This window comes from Neopsephotus bourkii, unplaced genomic scaffold (genome assembly GCF_033783945.1).
Source record: "Neopsephotus bourkii isolate Nb327-2 ecotype Australia unplaced genomic scaffold, CSIRO-AGI_Nbou_v1 NB_1273, whole genome shotgun sequence".
Classification (NCBI taxonomy): Eukaryota; Metazoa; Chordata; class Aves; order Psittaciformes; family Psittacidae; genus Neopsephotus; species Neopsephotus bourkii.
The window spans coordinates 475,685-491,951 of NW_026901758.1; positions in this window are offsets into that span (position 1 = coordinate 475,685).

Consider the following 16,267-nt stretch of genomic DNA (forward strand, 5'->3'; position numbering starts at 1 on the left):
AGGTGTTATAAAGCTGTTATGTAAGGGTTTCTTTAACTATCTGAGTGGCTTTAGATTGTGCCATTTAATGTCATCATTGCCTTCTTTGGACTTACCTGTTCTGTGCATCTAGCATGAGCAAAAATAAAGTGTGAAAATTAATATTGACGAAAAGATTTGGCTATGTACGGGTTCAGACATTTTAAGTTAATGAGCTTTAACAAAACTAGTCCTAATTCATGCTTCCTTCACACAGAACAGAATATTTTTATGTCAACATACTTTGAGATCATCGAAGTTAACATATGCTGCTGAGATAAAAAAGTAACCCATCTCAAGGCAAAACAGTAACCGCAGACTTTAAAACAATACCCGTTTCATCTTTTATGCAAACACTTAGACCAAATTTCCAGATTCCCAGAATCTAGTTCCCAGAATCTACAGCAACAGAGGATTTCCATATGTGGTTTCTATTTTTTCTACTATTACCCACTTTTCCCAGTCTGCGTGAGCTTAGGACAAAAATGAGCTACTGGTAAAGATATAAACAAAGTCTTGAAAAAAGTACAGATAAAGAATATATTGAAAGAAATTATTCACTAACCATAGTGTCCAGAAAAGGTCAGTATCCAACAGATCAGTACCCAGTGAAACCTAAAGAACATTACAGCCACCACTGGTTAAGAAAGGGACAGAATTATGTTCACAGGAATAGCTGAGTCCTCAAGTCCTTACATCTGTTTCAGATGTGAACACGCTTTATTTATTTAGTTAGTTAGTTTCCCAAGATCTTAACCAGCTTTATGAGCAGAATGATCTTTAATTATTTTTCACAGACTATGAAATTTAGCTGAAAACAACCATCAAATTTGCAGATGTGTAAGCCAACCTATGAGTGATAAATGACTTCCTCTTCCATAAAACAACATGGAAAAAAAGACCCAAACAAAACTAAAACCATCTATCTTGCTTGTGGAGTTGCTTAATTCTATGAAATCACTTTGCATTTTTAAACCTTGAAATTTAACATTTTCAGACAATCAAATTTCAACAATAGCACTGGATCAAATTGGCCCATGAAAGGTGCCAAATGGTGTCAATATTACTTGCACTGTCTAATAATATCTTTAGCAGTTTCAGAAGTATAAAATATTAGTACTTTTTTTCATCCTGTCATTCTGCATGAGGAAATGAAACTCTGATAGGGTATGAGGCAACATAGCTGTAGGAAATTCTTATTTTAAGACCTGTGGCAATTTTTTATTTTGTTTTGATTTTATTTGGGTTTCTATTTTATTGGTTTTATTTTTTCTATTTTATTTTGTTTTATTTTTAAGGAGGGAATATTACTTCTGTGCTACTGACTGCAACTATTTGGAAAGTTATTTGAAAGTTATTTTATTCAAAAATGAAATATTTGAATAATGTAGTTATAGTCAAGAGAATATTCTCTTTACACTGTCATGCATGTTTTAAACAAGCTGATTCTGTCCTCCAGTTCTGCTTATGAAGGGTACCATAGTAGGGTGCAGAATATTTTTCTATTACTAATGCAATGAGTCAAAATGGGAGGAAACATCTGCCAACTAGCTTTCAGAGGAAAGCAGAATGATAACCTGCAAATGAGACATTGTAATGAATAGAGATCATTTTGCATATAGACTATAAATAGGATGCTTTTGAACCCCAAATGCATTCAGCTTGCTTCTGACAGCAGAAGTCTTTAATGTTGTAGCAGGAACAAGCAAACAACCTTTCATTGCCAATAAAAGCAGTTCATTATATATTCAACAGCCTTATTGGATCTAGAATATAAATCTTAAAAATCAAAACTGCCTGGAAATGCCTTTCCTTCTCTCATACATAAAAACAAAGAACAGACTGTAAGAGTTTCTTCATTGGAAGAAATTACTTGAAAATACATGAGGATTATTATACTTTTGGTCTTCAAAAATCCAGTTTGCTCTAGAAATCTATCAGGTTCTAAAGGATTTGAATTAGCTCAGCATTCTACAGTGGTAGGCACTTCACAAACACACAAGTTCTTGTCCATTCAGCAAAAGAAAAAACATTATCTAGAGGCTGTAGAACATTTCTGAGTTCATGAGTCAAATCAGTGTCATCACTGACTCTATAGCCAAGCCAGCCAGCTAGCACTACCACTACAAGGCATTGTTCAGACACTGGTAATTCCTAGTAAGCGCACCAAAACCTGCAAAAAATAGGAACTAGTGTTGACTACTGGGTAGTCCATTAAACATAGATCTGGCAAAACAGCAGTCCTCCACTGACAAAAGTAAGACCATGTACTTCTGTTCTATACACATAAAATGTTTAGCAAGTTAATGCAACATCCTCTCAATGGTACACTCTTCCAAAGAATATTTTGCAAACATTTCACACATTTGTGCCCTATGTTTGAACTCCTTTTATTCCATTCCCTCTGTAAAAGTTTTGTATTCGCTTTTCATCAAATGCTGATAATTGTTCTTTGACTGTTTCCGTCAGAGTTTAGTCCCCGACTTTGTTAGATAATTGATACCCAGCTTACAGTACCATGCAGAAAACTGGAATGAAAAACTATAACACAAACTACTTAGTCTAGAAGGAGCAATATATTTGGCTGCAAAATCATTCTTAGCCATTGTAGAATGAGGTTGCAGCATAGATCTTACATAATGAGTAAGCAACAGAGCAGCCTTTCAGAATGATGAAGTAGAGCTTTCTCTTGGATAAAGAAGAGGAAAAACATGGACTTCTATTTAGTTCTAATACAGGTATGGGAAATAGCATAATATTCCAAGCCATACTTTGGGAGTGGGTTGAGTTAGGTTGGTCAGGGGGTTTTGCATTTCAGGTGTTTGGGTTTGTTTTTTTTTTAATGCAATATTTGCTTTTACTGACAATCAATACCTATAAGGGGGGGGGGGGGGCGGCGGGGGGCTGGGATCAAGTTTATTTTCTTCATAGAAGCTCTATGTTTTGTTCACAGCTGAGCAGTGCTTACACAGTGTCAAGGACATTTCTTTTCCTCACTCTGCCTAACCAGCAAATAGACTGGAGTCACACAAGAAGATGGGAGGGGACACAGCTGGGACAGCTGACCAAAGGGAATCCCAGACCATATGACTTTATGCTCAACACTAAAAAGTTGAGGAAAGCAGAAGGAAGTGGAAATGCTTGGAGTTATGATGCTTGTCTTGCCAAGTAACCATTACATGTTATTCCCTACTTTCCTGGAAAGGGCTAAACATCTGCTGATGGGAAGCAATTAATTGATTCTATATTTTGCTTCGTGCATGCGGCTCCCATTTTACCTGTTAAATTGTCTTTATCTCAATCCATTTTTCTAATTTTCACCCATCTGATTCTCTCCCCATCCCACTGAGGGGTGCAATGAGCAAATGGCTGTGTGAAGGTTGACTGCTGGCCGGGGTTAACCCACAACATTTGTTTGGTTACTGATTTTTATTATCAGATGTTACTTCCAAGGCTGATGTTGGCCAGAAACTGAAACTGATGCTTCTGAGGGTCCAATTGCAGAGAAGCTTTTTCTGCACACAGTGAAGGAGCAGGAAAAAGAATATAGTGGTCAAGACCATAGATAACACAATGGGAAACAATGTTACTTTCTAGAAATCGTAGATAGTAAGGTGTGAGGGATAAACAGTGCAACAAATACATAAACACTACCAACACTCATTGACTGAATGTAATTTTCTACAAATTCTACAGAAAAAAGTACAAGTCTGAAAACGAACCCTCTGTTCTGCCCTTGTGATGCTCCTACCTGGAATAGTGCACTCAGGTCTGTGGCCCCTAATGTAAGAAGGACATCAGCTGATGGATCAAGTCCAGAGAAAATATTTTCTTTTTCTGTTTTTAACTATTCATAAGATTTTAGCTAAGTATTGTCAAATAAGTAATATATCCAACAAAAAAAGAATTGGTAAATATCTGCTGTTTGGTAATTTTTCTAAGACTGCATGAAAAAAATCGGTGTAGGATTTTTTTTTCATCTGAATCACTTAATACACGTACTCTTTATATGAAATGGAAAATAGACATAGGTGCTCCATGTGCAGACAGGATTTTTACTCTCTAAAATTAAGAGTACTCTAAGTGAAATCATAGAGATTGACTGGAATTTGAAATACAGTTTATTTATTCCTTAGCATTGTTTTCATTTCATTAATATTTTTTTCCAGTGTCTTCTGAGGACCCAGCTGGACATATTCCTTTGCCTGATTACAAAATTAATGTTTTTAAGCAAGTAAAGAATATTTGGTGTAATTGTGTTAATTTTATAATTGGTAGGGTAAATTCTGAAAGTGCTAAGAGGCTAATTACATGCTGAGAGTTACGTTCTTTCATATGTACATAGTCTGTTTTTCTACACAAGGTATTACACAATTAAAGGTTAGATCTGTTTTTTCTTTTTAGGGTTTTTGAAGTGTTTTATCAAATGAAATGTAAAATGCTCAGTCATGTTATGAGGAAACTTATGCTTGTAAGTAATTTGCTCATAGAAGAATCATATAGTTAATTACTGGGGGGGGGCCCCCCCCCGCAGGGAGAAGCAGTCTCCAAAGAGAGAGATAAACTATGTTGATGCCATGCATTTTTTGTAGTCGCTGACATCGTAGTTGTTGATCACTTTATGGTATGGATCATATTTTGACCTCACCTCCCTTTTAATATTTCTAAAGGGCAGATTAATATCAATGTGGTTTGGCTGTGTTGACCAAAATTTCATTTTGGCAAAGATTTTAGTTGTTTATTAAGCATAAACCTACATTGATCACTATAAAATAACATAAAAGTTTTTATTGAATTCATGTTTCATTGAATGCTAGAGAATCAAGAAATATAAATTCAGGGTCAAAAAGCTCAGGCGAATTCTCATATAATGGAAGGACAATTAAACTGAATTTAGGCACAAGCTTTGAAAAAAAAAGTACCTCCGTATCTCTATCAGTGTAATATGATGTTAAAACTATTCTTAAGCCAAGTTATTTTATCACAGAGAGAAGACAAGAAAGGTAAGTAACAAAAGACAGCCTTAGCTTGATGACACTAAGACTGGGGGAGAAAAAGATAGTAACTTCTTTTCAGATTAGCACTGGTTAATTATCAGCTTTCAGTACCTGGAATAAAAGCAAGTTGAGGAGGAAGCTTTGAAGCAGATAACTTGATGTCTTTATGGAAATCCTTAACATGAAGAGGTTTCAAAAAGTTAATGAAAGCTTTGTCCTTTGACCTGCATCAACATACTGCAAATAGATAACTTATTCCAAAAGACATGTAACTTCCACTAGATTAAAAAGGGCAGAAGACGTAAGAAGAAATATTGATGTTATAGAATTTCCCATGAAGCAGAAGCTGAGTGTTTTCTGATCCTGTATGGGGTATACAGTGGCTGCTGAATCACTTAAGTGTCCCATGAGTCAGACACTAAAGACATTACAGAACCATGTGGTAGACCTGCTCTCCATGGCAGAGCTGGGGGATCTCATAAACGCAAGGCTTCACTCATTATAGAATTATGACAGGCTTCTCACCCTTCTCTTCCATATTGTATCTTTGTACCTCAGAGTCCCTAACAGTTCTTTAACAGTCCTGTGATATAATATTTTGTGCCTGCAGAGTGTGCAATATTGGCATACTTATGCAATACCAATTATGCAATACCACAAACTACTCAGTATTTTAAGTTAACATTGAAGTTTCTACAAGACTATAGTCAACTGCCAGCTAATTTCATATATATCTGGCACTAAGACTATTTTACATGTTGAAGGATAGGACATCTAATGAAATAAAAGTGCAGCTATAACTCAAACCAGGACTCAAGCAGAATCATTCTCAAAGTAGCTGGTCCTCCATTCTAGTTTCCAGCTCCATCCAATAGTGTGAGTATGTAAATTTAATCGAGCCAGATACATCTTTCAGTGAAAGATGGAGTACAGATTTTGCCAAGCATCGCATATCACCAGTGGCAAGCTGATATGTTACTGAGTGATCTGGGATAGCTCTCACTTCTTTTTCCAACCTTCTCTTAGCTCAAGCCAGGGCAATGCTAACTAGCATGCCATTTCTTAGAATCAAGCAAAAGGCTTTTCTGCATAAGGGTAAAGAAAGGAAAATCTTCTACCTCATGTTGTCAGGTGACTTTGGTAAAAGCCTAACAATCACAGCCTTTGGGACCACAGGATGGTGGCAAGATCTTTACAGTTCTTGTACAAAGTAGCAGCAAAGACACTCAGATATGGTTTGGACAGTCAGCTTTCACTGTGAGGGTGACTGATCCCTGGCACAGGTTCCCAGTTGTGTGAAGTAATCCACCCTTGGAGATATTCAAAAGCCGTCTGGCCACAGTGCTGGATAACCTGCTGGACGTGACTCTGCATGAGCAGAGGGTTGGACCAGATGACTTCCACAGGTCGCTTTCAACCGTGACCGTTTATGTATGGGACATGAAATTAGCATTTCAGAGTTGACCTTTAACCTACTTCTCTAAGGCAAGCTTTCTTATCTCACTCAATGTAATTTTCAGATTTTCAGGTTAAAAAGTAAGAAAAGAAACTGAAGAATATTTTATTTAACACACATTTTCATTTCTCAAGAAATAATCTTTGACTAGCATCAGTCATATATGTATATACATGTATATTTACACGAATATATATACACAGTGTGTACATGGGAATAATACACTGGTTCTTGATATTTGTATTAGGAGGTCTAGGGTATTTTAGATTTTCAGAAAATGCGTGTCATTCTTGTTTTGTTTTTTTGGATACTTGATCTGTTTAAGCAGGCCATTTTAGCAGCACCATCTTTAGCTACAACATTTACTTTATTCTTTCTTTTGGGTTCAGAGAGACAATATGTTTAACAAGCAAAGTCTTTTCTTGTCAAGCTCTTGACCAAATTTCCTTCCTCAGAAGACATTTACATTTTCCTTAATGGTTCAATTATAAAGTGAGATTAGTGGAGCCAGGTGCATTAAGTGTATGCTATAATGGTCTTAGTTTTCCCTTTTAGAATTAAACCAGTATTAGCATTTCTATATACATTTCTTGCACAAATGGTTCGGTATTTCTACAAATATGACTGAAATAATTTTCCTAATTTGCAACTCATCATCTGCCCAGAATTTTCTATTTTACTGCCTCAATTCCTCAGTAAAATGATTTTCCAACTGGAGAGAGATATTTATGTGTGAAAAATATATTTCCTGTTTCATCCATGAATGTAAGAAAGTGGGGCATGCTTCAGCACTCTCATTCCCTTTTGTATTTCTATTTGTGTTCTCATAAGCTATTTGGTTTCAAAGAAAATTGATATTTTAGATGCAGTTTGTTCAGTGGCTCTTTGGCCATTGTCTGGCTTTGTGCCTGTTCAGATGAGTGGGAAAAATAAAAGCAATTTCCTTAGAGGTGTATTTTTTGCCTTGATTGAAGACCCATAGGTTTTTGTATGTGCCTGAGCAGAAGCCATGTCCAGAGGCAAAAATCAAGACTAATGCAAGCTGAAGTCTTACATTGCTTAATTAAAGCATCTGCACTGTTTTCTTTCACAGTTGAACGCTTCTGACAAACAAGTTCCCAGAGCAATGTGTATCTGGTGTTTTCCAGATTCTGTAGGTGTAGAATTTCTAGCATGATGTTAATTTACTGCACCGAATGTATACACTGGTTATCCTTCCTTTCAGCCTTTGTCTTTGTTTCTTTCTTTTAAAGGAGAGAAATAAATGTCTAGATGTCCTGTGATTTCAAGGGAAGGAGCAAAAGAACGTACAAGCAGGCTCTTTCTAGTCAGAGGAGGGGTCTTGCATAAGATACCCATATTAGAGGGTCATTGCCCCAGGATAGAAACTTCATGTGCGGTCTCTCATCACCAGGAGATGAGTTCTTAAGCTGAAAGGCAGTTCCAGCTGCTGAGTGGCAACCTCCAGCTTGGACACAACAGACTGCAATAGGGAAGTTCTGGTACAAAACAGATAGCCAGCAAAGAAAAAAACCACAACACTAATGCCCTACCTTCTAATTTTTTCTTAGTGAAAAAAAGGTGAATCATCATGATTAATTTATTTCTGAGTGTCATTTCCTCAAACTGTACTGACCTGTGGAAATCGATCTACTTCATGAGGGAGTCAGGAGACCAGCAAAGATTTCTATTTCTTTCATCAGTGGAGTGCACCACAGGATTAGCCTTTGTGTTCCCTACACCATGTGATCTAGCACAGCACAGCCATGCAAGTGGGATTTAAAGGTGCCAACATGCCTATGAAAACCTAGGATACCCAAGTGCTCTCTTTAGTCCATACTTTAATTCTTTAGGCTGAGAAAGTTAGGACTTAGGCTGAGAAAGTTGGGGCTTAGGCTGAGGAAGCTGGGGCTGTTCAGCCTGGAGAAGAGAAGGCTGCATGGAGACCTCCTAACAGCCTTCCAGTATCTGAAGGGGGCCTATAGGGATGCTGGGGAGGGCCTCTTCATTAGGGACTGTAGTGATAGGACAAGGGGTAATGGGTTAAAACTTAAACAGGGGAAGTTTAGACTGGATATAAGGAAGGAGTTCTTTCCTGTTAGGGTGGTGAGGCAGGGGAATGGGTTACCCAGGGAGGTTGTGAATGCTCCATCCCTGGCAGTGTTCAAGACCAGGTTGGACAAGGTGATATGGTTTAGTGTGAGGTGTCCCTACCCACAGCAGGGGGGTTGGAACTTGATGATCTTAAGGTCCTTTCCAACCCTAACTATTCTATGATTCTATGATTCTAAGCATAAAAGACAGCCCTGTTGTCCAACAAGTTGTCCTGCAAGTCAGAGAGACCCTGGAAGACAGTTGGAAGAAGGGATTACTTATCTCTATGAGCAGAAGTGACTGCATCACAGACATCTCATGCCAAGAAAATATCAAAGGCTCAGCCCCAACATAAAAACGAGACAGTCCAAGATATAGCTGTTGACCAGGATGAAGAGTAATGCTAAAAATTGGCAAGGATGAAAAAGGATGACAAAAGGATGACTAGGCACTTATTTAGGAGAACTACTAATGCTAAGTTTATTTTATTGTGAAAGGTCAGAAAACAGACGTTTTAATTTTATGAAGAAAGACAGAGGGGAGATTTAGCAAACACCTGCATCTGTCTTCCTGTCCTTCCCTGGTGTAAGGCAGCACTGAATTTGCACAGGTGTACCTTAACGAAAACAGTTTGGCAGAGTTATGAAAAGACCATTGTTATGATAGTAACTGTCAGACAGCTATAGGATGGGAATTTAACAGAAATAGCTCCTATGAAATAACTGGGTATAAAAACACCTGACAAAAAATACAACTTTCAATGCCACAAGTGTCTAGTATATTTTCCCCAAAGTTGTAAAGTAATAAGATTTTAAAATTTATTCCCCAGAAGTATAACAATACCATTAGCATTAGGCAACATTTTGTTGAGTGTTTGGGTGACATGGTTTAGTGTGAGGTGTTCCTGCCCATGGCAGGGGGGTTGGAACTAGATGATCTTAAGGTCCTTTCCAGCCCTAACTATTCTATGATTCTATGAATCAATAATATGAAACATGTATGCCTAAGATTGAAAACACAAACATCTGAGTAGACACCTGAACTAGCCAGTAGAAAAACTGCAAGTATTTGCATTAGAAATGTATTTGCTTATTTGAAACTAATATGCATGGAAAATCCAGAACAATGAAGATTCAACATCAGTGGATGGTGATCAGGTTAGGGAACACTTAATGAAACTGAAATTACACACTTGCAGGGACCTCACAGGTCAGTCAGTTACCCAACAGTCACAAGTACTCAAAGAGCTGGGCAATGTCATTGTGAGGCTTGTTTCAGTTGTCTTTGAAAATAGTGTTGATTAGAAAGTTCCTGAGGACTGGGAGAAACCAAATATCACTGCCATTGTCAAGTGGTGCAAGAATAAGGATGTGGGGAACTGCAGAGTGGTCATTCTCACACCAAACACTGAGAAACTGAAGGGTCAAGTAATCCTGAAGAATCTTTCCAGTCATGTGAAAGACAAGAAAGAGAATGAGAGTAGTTAGCATGAATTTACAAAGGGGAGATGTCATTATCAAGGAACTAAAAAGAATTGAGGTTAAAAGGGAAACTGAAAATACAGCCAACTATTTTTAAATATGAAGTTTTATATTTACAATATGAAGCTCTGAACCTCTACCAGCCAACAAAAGGTCTTGCTCACTCTGCTGGTTCCTTCTAGAGCCACAGAGTGTGTGTATCCTCTGGCTCCTTTAGCCACATCTTTCCAGTGTTCACGTCCTATTTATTTGTCTGTCTTACTTCATTTTCACATTCAGCTAATGGCTCTTCAAATATTGTGTCATCGAATGGTTATGGTTGGAAAGGACCTTCAAGATAATCTAGTTCCAACTTCCCTTCCATGGGGAGGGACATCTTCCCCTAGAGCATGTTGTTCAAACCCCCATCCAACCTGGCCTTGAACACTTCAAGGGATGGGGCAACCACAACTTCTGTAGGAAAACTGTTGCAGTGCCTCACTAGCTTAATAGTAAAGAATTCCTTCCTAATAGTGAATTTAAATCTACCCTCTTTCAGTTTAAAACCATTCCTCCTTGTCCTGTAGCTACATTGTAAAGATTCTCACTGTTTTTACAGTTAGCTTTTCTGACTGCTCACAGGCATGACCCTTTGTTTCGTTTAAGAAATAAGAGATGTTCTCAGAAGAGCATACCAATATTCATGTGTTACTTCTCCAGTGCAGATACTGTATTGTAAATCTGTTGTGTTAGGGTGCAAATGAGTGTTTCATCACTGTGTTGCTGTTTTATGCAGGATACTACTGAAGGCTACTGTCCATTCATTAAGTATCCATATCCATATAGTTATTCATGGGATCAATTTATTTAAGCAACTCAGTTGGCTAAAGTTGTGTGAAATGAATATAAAATTAAATCTGGTTTGGATCTCATTCAGAAAGTCAAATAAGCTAAACCTTTGGATTGTTCATTTGTGAAATAAGTTTTTTTATATGGGTTTAAAATGGCTTTTCACAGTGGGTAAGCTCTGATCTCTCATTCACACGTGTAACAACTACAAGTAGCATAATCCAGGAATCTGAGAAACTAGCAACAGTACCTTCACTGAACTGTTGCTCCATTGGGACTTTTCAGTCTTTCAAAACCACATCAGCCCAGTCATGCCTGCCTTGTATGTCTGTGCTAGAAGATAATGACAATGCAGCATTGAAACGTGGAAGAGTAGTGCCTAGCACACCTGATGTTGGCTTTCTTTTCTGAAACTCTGATCTGTAAACACAGACTGACATTTTTGAACTTTTCAGGGACTTTTCATCTCATGAATTTTTTACATAGCTAACTTCAAGCACTCATTTCAAAACTTTTGAAGGCCCCCAACCTTTTCAAACTCAGGTCCTTCCACACTTCTTAGAGTAAGCTCTTAGCTTAAGCTAAAAACATAAAAAAAAATTAGCTACATAGACTGAAACAAATACATGAAGTATTGAGCTTGTAGTATGTTGGATAAATATGACCAAGGCACATGGTTGAAAAAGTAAAGGCTATCTCTCTAGTTGTACCTTCATTGTCTTAGGTGAAATGCTTGTATTTCAAGTGCAACATTCAGCAGTGACTAAGCAGGAGAGAGATACCCCAGAAACAGGTAGAGAGGAACTACCTGGTTTGGTTTTGTCTTATAATCTTGGAAGAAGAGGTTTATGATTATCTTCTGACAGTCTTTACTTTATGACCAGTTCAGATAACAATAGTATTCTGTGTGTAGCATGATTGCCTAACTGAATTGAACTCTCAGTCCATGAGGGTAGGCTAGGGTGTTTCATCAAGATGAAAGGCAAGGCATGTTGTATGGATTGTGATTGACAGATGGCACAGGTAGAAACAGGTAAAGGTTATCTCTTTCTGTGACATATGAGAGACAAGGGCACTGTTAGTATTGCATCATTGAAGATGACAAGAGGTTACCTGCTCAGTGAGAGTAGGACTGATAGCAGGGCTGAAAATAAATAAAAGACCCCTCCTTCAAAACCAAGCTGAAAATCCATAAGGTTTCCACTGAAGGGTGAACAAACCATTGCAATAACCTACCAGGAACTAGAGAAAAAGCTGCTCCTTCAGAAATACTATATTAATTTCTGATTTAGTTATATATTTCCGTAATTTAGTCATTCTTAAGGGTATCTCCATTCCATAAATGCACAACACTTCTGCATAAAGCATAAATAAGCATTAAGAACACCCTAACACCCTAAATATTTATTTTTAATATATCTAGGACAGATCCTGCACTCCCTCCCATGCCCTTTTTGTTCTGTTTGGGTTTTTTTGAGGGGTTTTAGGAGGATTGTTATGTGCAGTATTTTAAAGATAAAGTTCTATTCTTTCTTGGTGAAAATAGACGTAGAGTTATGAAATGTGGTATAAAACAAAGGGTAACTTTGTCAATTAAAATGAGATTCAGATAAATTCTGGAAAAATATGTAATTTCAAATGAAGGACGCCCACTTAGTTGTGTTACTATCAGATTAAAAGAATGAAAATTCAAAATAAGTGTTTATGCAGAAAAAAATTAGCAGAGCAATTGGGAAAGTGACAAAAAGCAAGGAAATACTTTTTTTTTTTGTCTAAAAAGAATCGTCACAATTTTTCATTCACTCACTATTGTGAGGGGAGGTAGTTAAAAAAAAAAGGTAAGACTAGTTTAAGAAAACGATCTTTCTTTTCCAAATGGAATGATTTTCTGGACCATTTTTGTATTGTATTTTATTTCCATTTGGTAGGGGTATGATCCTCAGCAAAGGATCCCCTTGCCAGCAGGAGTAATGAGGCTTGACTGTGCAAGATGAAAGACTGGATTTGGTACTAGGAACAGAAGGCGAGGACATTTCCTGACTGAAATGCACTACACGTATCACAAGCCTGGGGAGAATTTCCTCTGTGGATTGTATTGGGTATGGTTTTCAAAGATATAAAGACCAAAAAGCAAGTAAGCAAATGAGCAAAATAGAAGAATATGCTTTTTTTTTTTTTTTTGTTGCATTTGCAATCTTCTGCCATACAAACTAATAGTAACTTTCAAATTCTTTCACCACGTGGCACCTATCACCTCAGGAAAAATGATCATTAATGCTTCAAATATGTGGTCTGATTCCTTTTCAGACTGACAGCTTACCTATCATGAATCCAAACTATTAAAACATTAGCAGGTTCAGTAAACTTCTTAAATTCCAAGTGAGACCTCCCCATTCCTGCAGCATGGCCCATATGAGGAAAGCCGAATAAAAATTTAAAACAGGAGATGTTAATTGTAATTGCATTGCTTCATAACATCATAAGCAGAGGCCTTAAAATGAAAGAAGAAAACAGTTAAAACCAGATTAAAAAAAAATTAATTCTACAAAGTAATAATCAGATAATACATGGTAGCTGTAGATCTTTGTTTCATCCTAGCTTTCCCACAGAATGCATCTCTAGATTATCTGACTTTTGAAAAAGAATTGGTTAATTCAGATTCTCACTGATGATTCCTCTGAATGTGTGTCTCCTGAAGCTGTAACTGAATTGCACTAAATTTTGAGGGGGTTTGGTGATGTGATTGTGTTGTTGCAATTTTTCTTTTTTTTTTTTTTTGCGGGGGATAAACACCTTTTTTACTTTGTTTCATTTATGTTTTGGTTTGGTTTGGTTTTTTTTTTTGGTGCTTTGGTTTGGTTTGTTGGGTTTTTTTTTGTTTTTTTTTGTTAAAAGCAGTACTAATCCCTCACTTTAATCTTTCTTCCTATCTTTCTTTCTTGATTTGAGGAAAAAACAATGAAATTTGTTTTCCCTGGCAATGGTCAGATTTTACAGAGAATCTTTGCCTGTGACAGTAGAAGAACAGCATAGAAAAAAGTTATGGGAGCTAAGCAGACAAATTTAATAAAAAGTTGTTCTGCACACAGCTGTATGGTTGCAAATCAGGTGTGTTTAACAAATGCAGCAGGAGAGGAGGTTTTTTAAATGGGGAGGGAGGATCACTTTTGGGAACTTGTCTACAGCATTTTCTTCTTAAACTCCAACTGACACAAATCTTAAGTTTTGTCAATGACTCTGGTCTTAATGATTTCTGTAAAAAAATGTTTACATTCAGAACAATGTTATTAAATAACTTTAACCTTGTTTTGGTTTTGGAATTGGTTTTGAGCAAAGATTTGAGGGAGAAGGAGAGCCACAGTTCTGCTACCTGTTCATGCTGATTTTAATTTTAAGCAACGCTAGTGACTGTGTATCTGAAGGTCTGTGATTAGGATATATATTACTGTGTAACTGGAAAAATAAAAAAACTTAATTATCCTGGGACATGTAGGATTATCAGGGGAGGTCCAAAAGAAGAGGATGGTGCCTCTTTCACTGTGGTCTCTTCACTGCATGTTCTAATGGGCAACAGAGTTAGAGTCTTACACACTGATACAAACTTAAGTGATTTGTTGTGCCAAGGCCTCTTGCAATGCAGCTCTAATCATGGCATCTGCATTTCCACAGCTGAGGGACTATTCACTTTACCTTCATGTCTGTGTAATAAAACAAGGCAAATAACAAAAAAACCCTTACACATCTATGTGCACTGTCAGCAGGTTGTAATATATGAGGAAATGCACCTTCTCTCAGCCTCCAATTTCAGTATTTGCTTTGAAGGAATCTGAACTGGATATCACAATGATTTTATAAACAATTCCATTTCATACTTGGATGTGAGGAGCTTTACTTTCACATAGTTTGGGTTCAAGGAGGGTTGAATACATTGGGAGTGGGGGAGAGAGAATGTATCATGTGAAATAATGCACAATAGTTTCCATGCATCACTTCTTGACATGTGAAAGGCCATGATTTCTGAGCCACCAATTTTATACAAATTGTGTTCAGTCGCTTGCTATTGCTAGTTCTGACTACTGTAACTGCTTTTGTTTTGCCAAAAATGAAAGCTGGGAAGAGCTGGGGTGTCTGAGGATAGCCAGGGGAGTGCAGCCCTGGCTGCTCACTGAACAGTTGTCTGTCAGTCTGGGCAGAGCAGAGAAGCTGAATGACAGGAAGCTTCTCTTCAAGCTAAATGACAGGAAGAGAAATATTTTCATCCCTATGTGGTCACTGAACAGCTGTCTACAGGAATTTAAGCATATCCTGCGCTTTGCAAGAAGCAAATGTTTTCCAAATGGGAACCTTCTCTAGATGGGCACATCAGCCCATGGATAAAAACTGTTATCTGGTCTCACCTGTTCTGGATTTTAATGCTAATCTGGAAGGAAAGACTAATGGCCTTAACAACCCATTCCATAGTTCTTATTGTTAAAATGTCACCACAACTTTTGATAGAATTAAAATATATCAAAGAAAACACTTTTCTGTATTTGTATTAAATACCTTAGTGCAATAAGCCACTTTATGGGCCAGTGAACTGGAAAATGAAATTATTGTATTAATGTGACTTTTTACTTATGATAAGAATGCGGTGTTATAAAAATGACAGCATATTGGCTTCATTTTCACACCTGAAAATAAAACTAAACCAAGAAAATGTCTCCTGAAGTAAAGTAAAATAATGTTGTTTGAAATGTTTCCACAGCTCTAGCATTTTGTATTTAAGGTCTGGAGAACTGTTTTATGGCTGATTAGAACTGCCTTTCGGAACAGTCTCTGAAGAGGAAGCATATACAGACCTTGCAGCAGGAATATTCACTTACACATGGTGACTGTCACCCTGCCTCCCAAGCCCACCTGCCCTCCAGGGTTCCTCATGCCAAGCCTGAGCCTACCCATCCAGCCCCAAGTCTCTCTCTGCCCAGCTCACTGCTCCAACTCCACACTCCCTGAAACAGCCTACTGGAAACCCCTAGCATTTAAATAACTCTGCAAGTTATTTGCAAACCCTGATGTGCCCTGGCTGCCCTGCTCCTGGCTGGGGTGGTGAGACAGGGCCCAGCTGCCAATCACTGACATGGGGACCACCCGCCACTGTTAAGCTGTATCATGTCTCAAAAGATCTTTGTGATGAAGAAGATTGCTACTAAAGTTATAATCATCCTATACCTCTGTGGAGGAGAAATGTGTCTAATCTAATTTTGTCTGGTATTTTACATAATCCTTCCTAAGAAATAAATTAAAAGCACTGGTACTGGTAGGAAAAGGTGATCTACCTTTTAATTTAGATTTGGCTAATAATAATCTTCACTCCTACAAGAAGTTTTTTGTCAATATGAATTTAGTACTTA